We start from the raw sequence: 12,941 nt of genomic DNA, 5'->3' as shown, positions 1-12,941 counted from the left end.
CATGGCATACTGCTCTGAAGAAAACAAAGAGAAAAGTATTTTTGTTGGTCTGAGTCTGAACTAAGTGTTTCAAGGTGAAAACATGCAGTTGCTCAGGAGATGTTGGGGGGAGGGGGTGTTATTTCTAATAAAGCAGCCTCAGATAGATTCTGGAAGGAGGCTGCTCACTTCTTTGAGTGCTGCTGTTAAGCCAGCTCAGACGCCATCCATCTGTATGTGTCTCAGGCTATGTCTAGGCAGCCAAGTGCAGTCCATTGCCTGCCCAGCCTCCCGGCTGATGAGGTACTCTCCGCAAGTTGCATACCAACTGCACCTGGCAAGTCCTGCTGACCTTTGTCACCGTAAGGCATCATGCCATATGAGAAGTAGAAAGACCAAATACTGTGCTTAAAAAGGCAATACTTGCACTGAATCTCTTCACCCTGAGATCTCTCCTAGGTTATTTCATTTCTTCCCGCCTTCTGTTTCCCTTCAGCCCCCTGAAGTCAACAGACGAGCTCCAGATCTACCATAGCGAAGGAGATCAGACTCTGATCTTTCATATCACACTTCAGGGTAGAACAAGTCTGAAATCTTCTCCTCAGGAACGGGAAGTGTGGTGGGATGTTGCCATAACAGCTTGTCTGTGGAAAATGCCATTTTGTCATGTGCAAGTATGCCCTGACAGAGGGGTACTTTTGCAAGAGCCCTTGGACATACTTGTGTGAATAGAAGAGCAGCAGCAGTTCTCATATTCACATGGCATTCATAGAAATTCTGTTTTTGTGAGTAATTGCACTTCCAGGAACATTATCAACAAATCCTTAAGGCCCAGGTTACATGGGAGCATCGGTAACAACCAACAGCCCTGCAGGAACACAGCGGCAAGGGCTGCGGAAACCTGACAAAGGTGTGGGACAATTCTTTCTTGCAGAATTACACCACTCGAGGGCTTAAAGTCAATAGGCTTAGAGGCAGATAGACTGGGCTAATTCTGGACTTTTTGTGAGTCAATTTAATTCCTAGAAGTGGAGCTGTGTCCGTTCAAGCTTGGCCCCAGACCATCTTTTTCAAAAGCAGTCAGGCACCAGTGCAGTTGCCAGTCACCTAACTCCCACTGATGCTAGTTTTGTGCCTTTTGAAAATCCCACTAAGGGCGGCTGCAAATCTGGCCCCGAGTATACTCACTTCAGTTTATTCAGCTGAATTACGGGTCAGCTCTGCTCACACCGGAGTCCTTCCACTGAACTGCTCACTTTCCTGGCACAGCAAAGACCTATATCATGGAGGTGAGGGGGGCAAAAATTAATTCTGCATATTGGAAACTGAAAAGTGAAGCTTACCCTATTGAAGGGTAAGAATGTGATGAATCAGTTCTCTACAGTGAAGTGATACTAAAGCTAGCTCCAACTTAGGAACAGCACAGAGTATTTTATTGTTGATCAATCCCCTTTTCCCTTTGCTGTTCCCCATACAAGTATCTGGAGATGATGGTACTGTGTTTGTCAGTTAGCAAGGATGCAGTGTCATACATCAAACCACAAGCAAGCCCAGACTAAGAGCCTGCATGTGAGCAGTCCCAGTGTTGATGTTGTACCTGGGCCTTATTAATGCAGGGAACCTCATTAATCTGAACACTTTGGGACCATACAACCATCTGAATTAATGAAAGCTCCCGTTGCTGATGTGTAGTCATAACTAGTGCAAAGACATATTCCTTTTTTTTTTTTTTCTGTATGATTATTTTGGCATAAAACAAAGCAAAAAAAATCAAGGAGTTTAGCGTGCATGCACTAAATATAAACATACCCCTGGAAGACACAGGAGCAGCTGATGCAGGAACAGGTTAGCTTTTGATTAACTGAGCTGTTTGGATTAGCAAATTCTGGAATAACAGCATTACAGGTCCCAAGAAGCTGGAAACCTCATATATTGATTCTCCTGGGCCTTGGAAGGAACTTCAGAATCAGGTCAGAAACTCTTAGCTCAGGCCTATCACAAGACTGAACTTCTGAATCTTCAAATCCTCTGCTTATTATTTTTAATCCATCTTCATATTTTCTGTGTCTAAGAGTGCATTGTTTCTGGCAATAACATTACTTTGTCCATTTGTTTCCAGACACAGAGGCAAGTGGTCAGCACCTCAGACATGATTTACTGAGGTCTCAGTGTCTCCTATGATGTCATGGTTATTTATTTCCTAAGGAAATCATCTCCCTGGAAGAATAAACTCATTTAAAAAACTAATGTTAATTGGAAACTGCCAGACAAATGCTTGTGAATTAAGAGGCCTAGAAGTGAATAACAGATACGCACACTGACTGTCTGTTGATGAAGCAGGACAAAACACTTCACTTTCCCTTTCATTCGCAGTTCTCTTGCTGATCGGAGAAATAGGAGGGCTGCAGAATAGCTAGGAATGAACTGCCACCGTGTGGCCAAGGGACAGTTTTAGCTACCTTTCTAGAAATCTCCTTCAAGAGCTGTTGCTCTGAGATAAGTGACAGTCCCCAGCACTTTCTAGTGAAAGTTTTCTGCTTGATCACACATTTCACTTCGGCAGCACCTGCAGTGCCTCCCTAGCAGTGACCATAGGTTTCTTGGTGAGGTCTTGCTCCCTTCTCAGTCTCACTTTAATAAAAGGGTGGAACACATCACTTTTAATTCCATAAATTATTTTTATATTTTCTCGAATAGGTCACCTCATCTTCTGACAGGGTCAGGGTATCATAATCACTGAGCCATTCAGGTGGTGATGCCTGGTCTTGCCTTAAAAAAGATGGATAATTTTATTAATATGATAAGCCTGTTAGTAGAAAACTTTTCACCATGCACTAAATTACTGCTAATCAAGTAACAGACTCCGCTTCTTAGCCCGGTCTGAAGCAGCTGGGCTCATATGTTCCAATTTGCCCTCAAAATTCTTTCAGAACAACATGTTTTTCTAGCCATTAAACTCAAGACAAGTCAAGAGTCATTCCACTGACTTGATGCAACTTGGTTCCACTTTACCATGGGCATAACTCAGAGCTACAGGCCCAAAAGGTGGCAAAAGCCCCCTAAACATAGCCTGCTGTGACTGGCCAGCTTCGTGCTGCTTTCATCTCCTTGAGGACCTGTTCCACCATGGAAACAGAACAGGCGCTCTCCTGAATTTGCCCAAGCAGAACTACAAACTGGCCCTACAGCTGTGAAGATTTTGAAGACATCCACTAGGTGCTAATCTAATATCTTTTATACACCCCATTCAGTCTGGAGCAGCAGATAACTATATATCTTTGGAGGACTTCCTGCATTACTTAATGCAGTGCTGACACCTTCTGCCTTCATTGTAACTTTACGGCACTGAAAGATTCAAACCAGAGTGCACATCTTGTCCAGCTGCCAACTTCCCACTAGCTGCCTATATTTCTTCTGTTCCTGCCAAAGATGTTTGCAAATTCAGCTCACTTACGTGCATCATGATTACACTGAGTTGCTCAACACAAAGGGACAAAATGATTTTGAATCCCCCAGGACACGATTTCTTCAACAGACTTAATCTGTCTTCAGTTACTGGCTTCTTGTACACAGTGTCTTTAGTTTCTCATGGACAGCTGTGGATGTGGCGTCACAGAAATTCATAGCCCCTTCAGAGCTAGTGCTCAGCAATGACACTAGATAGAGGAATTTGAAATACCCCAGTACTTCAGCTGAGCTGAATTTGAAACAACAAAATAAGAGAAGCTCTCCTAAAGATCTTGCCTATTACTCCAATGCACTCTGGGAACGAGCTTTTGGGGATCAGTGCTGCAGGGAATGCTCACACACAGCAGCCTTGATTGACAGAGCTCCTAGTTGATGCACTTCATTATCAGGGCCTGGGGGCATGACTGAAAGAGTTCACTAATAATCTCTGCAAGGGATCTAGGTCATACAGAACTCTGCTGGTCATGAATAATTCTTCTGTACAATTTGCATTGTCAGAGCACCTATAGTAGGTGCTTAATTTCAACATTGCAATGCCTGAAAATAGCTGCATGTTGTAGCAAGGTCATTTAGAGGGCCCACCCAAGGCAGACAGAGTCCATTTAGTGTCGGTGCAGAGAGATCTGACTCCAAAGGCCTTGGGCAAACAATTCAGACCAGCAGAGGAGCACCTTTGTAGGGCACCTGACTGCTCCTGGAAACTGTGTGGAAAGCTGCCGGTGTTAGGCAGGGACGTGGTTCTGTCTTGGGACAATACAGAGAGTGCTTCCATCCACACTAAACCCTTCTCTGAGGAGGCAGCTAACACAGGGGATGGAAATGCTTCCCTTTCCTCCCTCCTGCTCCCTTTCCACTCACCTGCCCTGTTCTAGTACAGGTAGCACAACACCCAACTTCTGGGCTTGAACCCTCAGCTCCCATCTCCCCAGAGAGAGCCCTAAGATGCTAGGACCACTCTCCATAGGTGTGTTGGAGCTGAGCCATGTCCAGTGAGGTGCTCGCAAGGGCTAATATGCTAGGGGAGGAAGATGCCTGCATTTATGAGATAGGAGGTAGAAAATGTTCTCAGAGAAAAACTGCTTTATTTTACTTGCTTAATTAAAATTTCCTAAGATGATAACAGGCTTGAAGTGAGCTTTAAGAAAAGGAAAAAAAAAATAATCACAGAATCCAAATCAAAATTACAAATTTTTTTTTTCCGCCTCTGTCTCATTCATAAAAGCAAACACGTATTTCACACTGGAGTTTGAGTGCTGGACAGCAGGGGGACCTTTACCCTCTGTCACAGCAGATGACCAGAGATACCTCTGTCTTACAAGGACAGAAAAGAAGTCACAGGGAAGGTCAAACATGCTGCAGCAGTCTGGTTCCACATATAACAGTGCATCCTTAAAGCAATAGCAAAAATATCAGCTACTCCAATGAGTAAAACCTTGGCACTATGAACATGAAGCACAGCCCAGGGTAGAACACCGTTGGAATCCTTTTCTTCTTCTTTCATCAGTATTTTAATTATGCACATGCCTAATTCTGTTATAGTAACTTAAGAAGACGGTGAGGTTTTCTGTCAGCATCCATTCACGTTGCAGGTTCTAGTAGCAAAAATGTGACCACGCACTTGGTAAAAATGTTTCTCGGCAACTTCAGTGTGAGATTCTGCTTGGAGAGGGGTTTCAGGGTGACACAGTTGCCAAAAATGTGCAGGTTTTGGCCTTAAATGATCATATGTCAAAGGCAGAACAGTTTTAAAGACAGTTATGATGTTCAGTTCAGAGCAGTTAGGACAGGACTGGGGAAGTACAAAGGCAGCAACACTATGTGTATAGAGAATACAGACTAATCATGAGAAGCACCAACAGCAGGGAAGCAAAACCTAGACCTTAATTTAAACTCTTCACGAAGATGTATCAATGATGTTGGTTAAACTGGTCATTTTGAAGAGGATATGGACTAGACAAAGAGTGGCAAAGCACCTCCAGAATTAAAGTGCTACAGAAACAATCCACCCCTCCCCTTCATGAACACCACTAGAAAAAGAAACAAAATGCTTTAATCAAACAGGAGATGCCAGCTCTGAATGGAAGACCATGTGGGGTTTTGGCACTCTCCTATCTCATGACAGAAAGTGTCCTAGATCAGTGAGATCTAAGACAGGTACTTCCACCCCGTGGCAGAAATGCTGTTTGAATAACTCAGTCCTAAAGACTAGGAGCACAAATCAGCAAGAATTGCCACCTGCCAAATGTTCTGTGTGGTGGGCACAAAGTTTATGGAGGTTATGATATAACAGATGGGTTATACTGATGGCCAGTGCCTTAGGAAATTTATCCAAACCTGTGGACACAAAAGCTACTGAATGGAGAAACAAGAAATCACCAGTGAATCACCAGTTGGTCATACCAGTGCTGCCATGATCCATCAGTCACAGTGAACCACCGATTGAACACCAGATGAAAAAAATCAGTGTAAGCAAAGGCTTGATCCCAAACATCTCGGCAAATTCTTAAGACAAAGCATGAGCTGGGGGATGTGGCTCGGACTGATGCCTGTGATATAAATGGTATTGCCCTGTCTGAAGGGCTAGTATTTCCATAGAGTAATAGCTCCTTGTAACTTTCTATGCACTTTTCCATTGCTGTACATCAGTAAAACTGGCAGAGTATGGGGCTTAACAATTCCAAGTATCACATGGAAGACATCACCTCTAAGGTTAAAGAGCCTGAAGAGGAACACTTCTAGACTGCATTCTTCCTAATATATAGTCTTTAATGATGAAGTAGCAGAATTCCAAATATTGGGTATAATCGAATGTTGATGCAGTGGATTTGTCTGCAGCTTGCCTTCTGCCCTTGAGAACAACCTTTGCACCAATTTCTTCACAAAGTGGTCTTCTCCAAGACATTCAGCTTTTCTAGTGTACGCTGGGATGTCTAGATTCGGCAACTGGGTGTCAAAATAGATGAAAACTAACAGGTGGTGTAACCATATGAAAAAAGTTGTATACATTTGTGCATGCAGTGAATGCCTTGATGTTGTATCCCAGGACAGAACCATTCCCAACAGCAAGTGGAGTACAAGATAGCTTGGTTTTTCAAAACACACTGGAGCAATTCCTCAAAACACAGGTTTTTAATGCTGATTCCTTCACTGCAGCTTTTTCTGCTTGTACCACAGCCTGCTTGTACCTCAGTGCTGCTGTATACTCTCAGATCACAGAGTCAATGATGGCACATACAAATTTGCACATGCAAAAAAAGGAGAAAATTCTGATTCACTGCTCTGAAGTTGAAAACACTGGTGCAAAAGCTCCAACATATTAGTTGAATTGCTTGAATTGCTTTGCAGTACTGGAGCCAGCAGAAAAATTACTGCACCAGGCAATCTCTGAATCATTGCTTTCAGTAAACAGCACTAGAAAAAAGGTTTGTCAAGTTGGAGTTCCCCCCAGGCTGAATGACAAAGCAGTATTGTTAGGCACAATGAACTAGATGAGTTAAACCCTCATATGAGTCCAACATTGGAAAAGCCATCGTTTAAAATATGTCCCACACAAAGAACCTTCAGTGACTGCACACGTCACTTCTAGAGTGTAAGTTGGGTCAGACGTAAAAAAAAAAAGCAGCAAGTCTTACATGCCCTATTTCATATATTTTATCTTCAGCTGAAGAGGGAATATTCTTTCAATATTCTTTCTTATGTGTTTTGGGCTTAAATTTTAAAGTGCTATATGCCCCTTCCACAGCTTTGGGCAAGTACATGGGATGTCTTTCCAACCTCTTCCTAGAGCCAGTGGTTCTCCGCTGGCTGTTTCTTTGAGACTGGTTTGCAGCCTTTGCTGTTTGGGCAGTATCTTGTGAGTATCTCCGGGGAGCACGAAGGATCCAGTTTGAATGTAAACTGTGTCCGCTTGTGCTGGTAGCAACTGAAAGACAGAAGATAATCTGGCATTAACAGTTTGCCAGTGATATCTTTACATGCACAGTGAAAGAACAGGGTGCCTGCTGGGCCCTTCCTGGAGATAATGCTGAGAAACCAACCTGGTTTCACTGCAGGATGTTGCTTGGGATGGGATTCATCTTATCTAGTATTTCAGAGTCTGATGTGTAAATACGTATGTCAGAGCTAGTCCCTTTATACACACTTTTAGGGCACGGCTTATCTGACCTGTTTCAGATATCCACCTTAGCCTAAGACAAAGGAGATGAATGCCTGTTTCTCTTCACTGATTATACAGGATAGATGATGAGCTCAGATGGGCACATCTTCATTTAGTTGGGCAGTGCCATCCTTTCTGATGGAAATGTACCGTTATTTAGCCTAATCTCTAAATGGCTTCTTTTTTGCTAGTTGGAGAGGAAACATCCAGCCATTTCTCAATGAGAAAAATGAAAACCAGATGAAGAAAAAATTATCTTTATATTTTTAATAGCTCTCCCCCAAAGACAGCTCAGGGTAGAGATGCAAGGATGGAATTCAGCCCTGGGCAGAAGGCAAGCACTGTTCCAGCACTACACATGCTACATTTGATCATGTAATGGCCACAGATAAAATAGTTGCATCCTTTCAACAGGGAACACGCAATGTATTGCTGTAGTTTCACATACTGCATGTAATGGTCCTAGATTTGGGAAGCAAAACTTGGAGGAAAACTGTGTCCATTAAATAAGCAAACATGGTCTTACAATGCCACTCCTCCCTCTACCCTCTGCACACACATCATATTTCAGCTGGTTTATACTGCACCATCAAAATCAACATCCACATTTGGCAGATCCACATCAGGAACTCTCCGCCATCTCTCTGAATCCAGGTCTGCAATAACTGAGTCGAAGAAAGCTATTGCTTCTCTTACGTCTGAACTGGACTGTGGGCCTTTTCTCTCCATGGACGCCTGTTGATCAGGTAGGGGGGGAAAAAGAGTTAGCTAAGGGTTGGGCACAATGACTTCTTAATGAGCAAATTGTATAAGGAAGCTGCAAAAATTGTATTTGATTCCACACTTCAAGCTGTCAGAAAAGGACACAGGTCCAGATTACTCCACAGTTTGTAGTCATCAAAGAAAGCGGGACAGCAGTCTAACAAATGTCCATCTTGTTACATGCTCAACACCAAACATCTTCCACTCGGGCACTGCTAGCCAGGTGTTATAAAATCCCTCAGAATCCCCATATCAGACCATTTAATTAGATGACTAAGTGACAGCTGGGCTTTGTGGCCAAATTTATTCTACCTAGCAGTAGGCACCTAATGAGACACACGTTAGAAATGTAGTCATGCAGGGTTTCTTCTGTAATTAATGCACGGCTCGAGTACCTTCAGAAGATGAGTCAGGTCTTAGGTAGGCTGAATCCCCCTCTGCAGGCAGCTCTTCCTCTTAGCTGCAGAGGGACTGTGGGGTAACTTGGTTACTAATTTAAGCACTTCATTAAAATGCCTAGGTTAGGTGAAATGAATCCAGATCTAAATTGCTAAAGTCTTTTTGAAATGGAAAAAGTCTGTGTGTGCTAAAATATGAGTCATTCAACACTCTGATAATTCCCACAGGAAAGCCACAGGGTTTAAAATTAGGAGCCTGTCTTGATAACAAAGCAAATGCCTATCTATAAATGCTGAAGCAGTCATAAAGCCTTGGTTAGCAATTCTGTAGGTCCATGTGGGATGAACGCTTCCTGCCAGGCTCTACCTAATGAAGGCCTGTATATTTTCCCTGCCGCTCCAAGCCAGGTGTATTGCCAGGCAGCAATACCAAGTCAGAAAAGTACTACCTTGGGTTTCAAACATGCAAGCAAAATGTACATGCTGAATCACACCTCTGAAGGACCAGCTTGCTCCCCATTCTGTGGAGGCAGGGAGATGAGCTAGCTTATTCCCCTCCTGACATTATGGGTTGATTGACATCCTCACAAGTGCTAAAAGATAACTGCTACCACACATCTACTGAAAATAGTGACTGCTATTATGACTAAGCCCTTATTGGTTAAAAGATATTTTAAAGAAATGCCTATGTACTTCCAGCATCTGATAGACCTCTCTATTCTTCTCTCTCACTAGACCCAATTAGCAAAATTTGAATCCACAGTCAGCCTGTAGTCCAGGCCCCAGGGATCTTTGGATTAAGCCTCCCATGAGGACAGGGTTGTCTGGACAAAGTACCTTCCCAATAATCATGCAGCAGGTAGGAGAAAGAAGTGTATTTCCACTGAGAGGTAATTTAACACAAACAGACAGTTAGGGACAAAACCATTCAAGCCTCTTGATAAGATGAAGCTTGTAATCTGTGAACATAAAATTTGTAGTTAAGAAGCAGAGTATTCTGGCTATTCTAGAAGGCTTCTTGACCTTTCCCTAATTTTTGCAAAGCCAGGGCTGCACGGCTGTGACCCTGCCATTTGTGTTGGCAAGAATGACTCATATGGGTGGCATATCCTGCTGATGTTCCTGTCTGTGCCTAAAGGGATGGCTCGTGGAGATAGCGTGTCAGCCAGTACCAGGGCTGTTCATACTTAAGAGCTAGCTGGCCACAGTCAGATGACAGCACTCTTAGCCTCAGCCTGTGGGAGATTAACTTGCTTGCCAAACCCAAGTTAAGCTTTTGGCACTTAAGTGGTATTTTCAGTGGCAAATCTCAGAAATTCACAAACTTGCATGAAGGCTAGTTGTGCAGAATCTATCTCCCACCCTCCTGGTCCATGATTTTAGTACCCCTTTGCACTCATTTTTTCCCACCTGGCTGATGGTTAGTCATGTACTGCTCCGCTACATCACTGCTCAGCTCATCAGGGAACTGGCATGCTGTAAATCTCCGCTGCCTCAAGCCAATATTTGTGTGACAGTGCATAAAGTCAGTTCACAGACTGTACCTACAGTGTTGAGATTCATCTCCTGGCACCTGGCACCACCAGGCCACTCTCCTATATCTCAGTCATTCTCTTTGGATGTTCCCTGGCATTAAACAGTAGTGTCTTTATAAAATCTATCTTCTCCGGCCCACTGAGCTGAGTATTATTCTATTATTCCTAGCTTCTGAGAGTCACCATTCAAAGCATTAAAAAGATGACATAAAGTCCAATAAAACCATATGAAAAATTCCCACTGACTGAATGGGTATTAGATCAAAACATAAAATTAAAAAACGTGGTATCTAGCCCTAAACATGTGAGCCTTGTCCTTTGGTTAAGCAATGCCTGCAACAGAGCTCAGCTTCAGCTGTTCTGGCATTCTGCTGTGACAGAACATCTAAATGTGGCAATAACTTTTTGGTAAAGTCTACCTGGCCTTACCAGTAAGTCAGCCATACATCCCTTCTTCCCACCATCCCCATTAGTATCCAGTTTAAAGACTGCACTGGGTAACCTGTGAGTCTGCTGTCAAAGTCATGTTTGTGGTTGTGTTACCTAAACAGATCACTCCGCCTGCTGCAATTCTTTCCTTTGTCCTCACTGAATCAAGTCCAGAGTCATATTAATGACTGGACTGTCTAGAGACAGGCAATCTATAAACTGCAACCAGGAGGAAGCTTTGCAATGCTTTTCTCTCTAGGATACACAGAAATAGCCTGCACCAAAAATGATAGTTCAGTTTTATTTTTGTGGTATCATTACAGTAAAAGGTGAAGAATTATACCGTCTCAAAATGACCTGACAACTTATTAATTAACAGAGAAAGGAACCCTTAAGAATTCGTCATGCCCTACAGCCTATCAGTAGAGCTTGCACTGATGTTAAAAACAGCACTGACAAGCTATCTGACCAGTCAGAAAAAATCCTATTTGTTTCAATGAATTTACAATTACTTTGTGTAAGTAATTTTATGCCAATAAAAAGGCTGCCAGTAAACTTAGGGATTACTGTGCTTGTCAGTCATTAACAACTATAAATAACCATAGTGGAGAATTCTGAGGCACTTAAGTAGCCTGTCAGAGTATCGAGAGAACAGCTTGCTCTTTCATAACATGTTTTCAGATACTTCCCGTATTCTCATACCTCTTTCCTTCTATTTTCTCTCCCCTCACACAAACATAGACATATACATTTCTTTCCATGACCATTCATACTTAATTTCACACTACTCAGAAAGAATCTTAAGGTATCTAGCAGCATTTCAAATGATGTAACAGTAAAAAGACAACCAGCTGAGACCAATAAAGCAGAAAATCAACACAGGTCATACAGCTAATTGCTTCATGGCTTAAGGCCAAGCACATGCCAAAAGTTCTTAGGAATTACCTTAGAAGACTCTTTGGAAGGAAGTGGAAGAAATGACTTCTTTCCAGTTTTGGATGATTCTGTGGACGTCGGGGAATCTGCAGCCATACGCATGCATTTCAAGTTATTTATGTTGTCAAGATATTTTTTCCTCAAGGCTAAGAGATCCTGTAAGTACTTCAAGCAGTCCTGAGTCTTAGAGTACATCCAATCTCTGTCTTCCTCTTTTGGCTGGAAGCAAGAGTCGATGCTGGTTGTACTTTTGCATTTTTTTAGTGGTTCACAAACTTTTTCCTGCTCACCTCCAAGGACGTACATAGAAGTGCTGCGGATCAACCGCACCGCAGAACCTGTGCCATCACAGTAAGGGATGTCATCTGTCACATTTCTTCGGTGGGAGTTGGGGTGAAATATAGAATGGATCTTTTTGAACATAGTGTTTCGCTTCCTCCCCTTTATACCTTTTCTCTCTCAGCTCCTTAATTTAACCCTAGGTCTGGTAATCAGCAGCTGTTACTCTTGCCCTCAGCAGACAGACGGTTTTGCCACTTACTTTAATGAGGAGAAAACAACCCTATTGCTGCACAAATTGCTTTCAGCCTAATACATCGTGAGGAGCATGATGGTAACGCAGGAGTGTGTTTTCTATTCCATTTGTGCCAGTGAAACAGCTTTGTCCTTTCCTCGGTTTAAAATACAGTACAGGAGGTCAAATATCATGCTTTCACCTTGCGGGGACCGGCAGCCCGGCAGGCCCCCCGCGGGGTGCTTTTTTGGAAGAGCTCGCTGAGGTCAGCCTCGACGGGGACAGAAGTCTGAGCGGGGAAGAATAGTTTCTGTCGGGTGGAGTTCAGCTGCTGAAAGAAGTCGCTCTGGGTTTCACCCGACGGTAACCGGGAGATGGCTACGGCTACCTGATACCGCAGCACTACTAGGAACAAAGTGGATTCAGGTGTCAGGCTCTATTACAAGCAATGCAAAGATGCCCTGTGTAAGGGATGCTGTAAAATAAAACACTCTTCCAAAGTACTCACCTGGCAAAATATTGCAGACAGAAACCAATGAATTTGTATCTTCTCCTAGATTAATGCAAGAACGTTTAATACAGTGGTTTTGATGACTGTTTTTTGGCTGAAAGCTACTGAGAACATTGACTATTATTGGCATATTCGAGCATTGCTAGTATTTGTGACTGTGTGGCAACATGATGTATGCTTTAGAGATCAGTAGACAGCAAATGTGGTCAGTTCTCATGACTAAGACAATCAACAACTTGTAAAAAGCAAGCAG

The 12,941-nt window shown here is 43.0% G+C and overlaps 1 pseudogene; it reads right to left on the bottom strand.

Annotated features, from left to right (window-relative positions):
* LOC103913482 overlaps positions 1-12,941 on the bottom strand; it is an 80,999-nt pseudogene that overhangs the window by 18,001 nt on the left and 50,057 nt on the right.

The sequence above is a fragment of the Pygoscelis adeliae genome, unplaced genomic scaffold, assembly GCF_000699105.1.
Source record: "Pygoscelis adeliae isolate BGI_AS28 unplaced genomic scaffold, ASM69910v1 Scaffold32, whole genome shotgun sequence".
Lineage (NCBI taxonomy): Eukaryota > Metazoa > Chordata > Aves > Sphenisciformes > Spheniscidae > Pygoscelis > Pygoscelis adeliae.
This window is presented reverse-complemented; position numbering and strand designations above follow the sequence as displayed.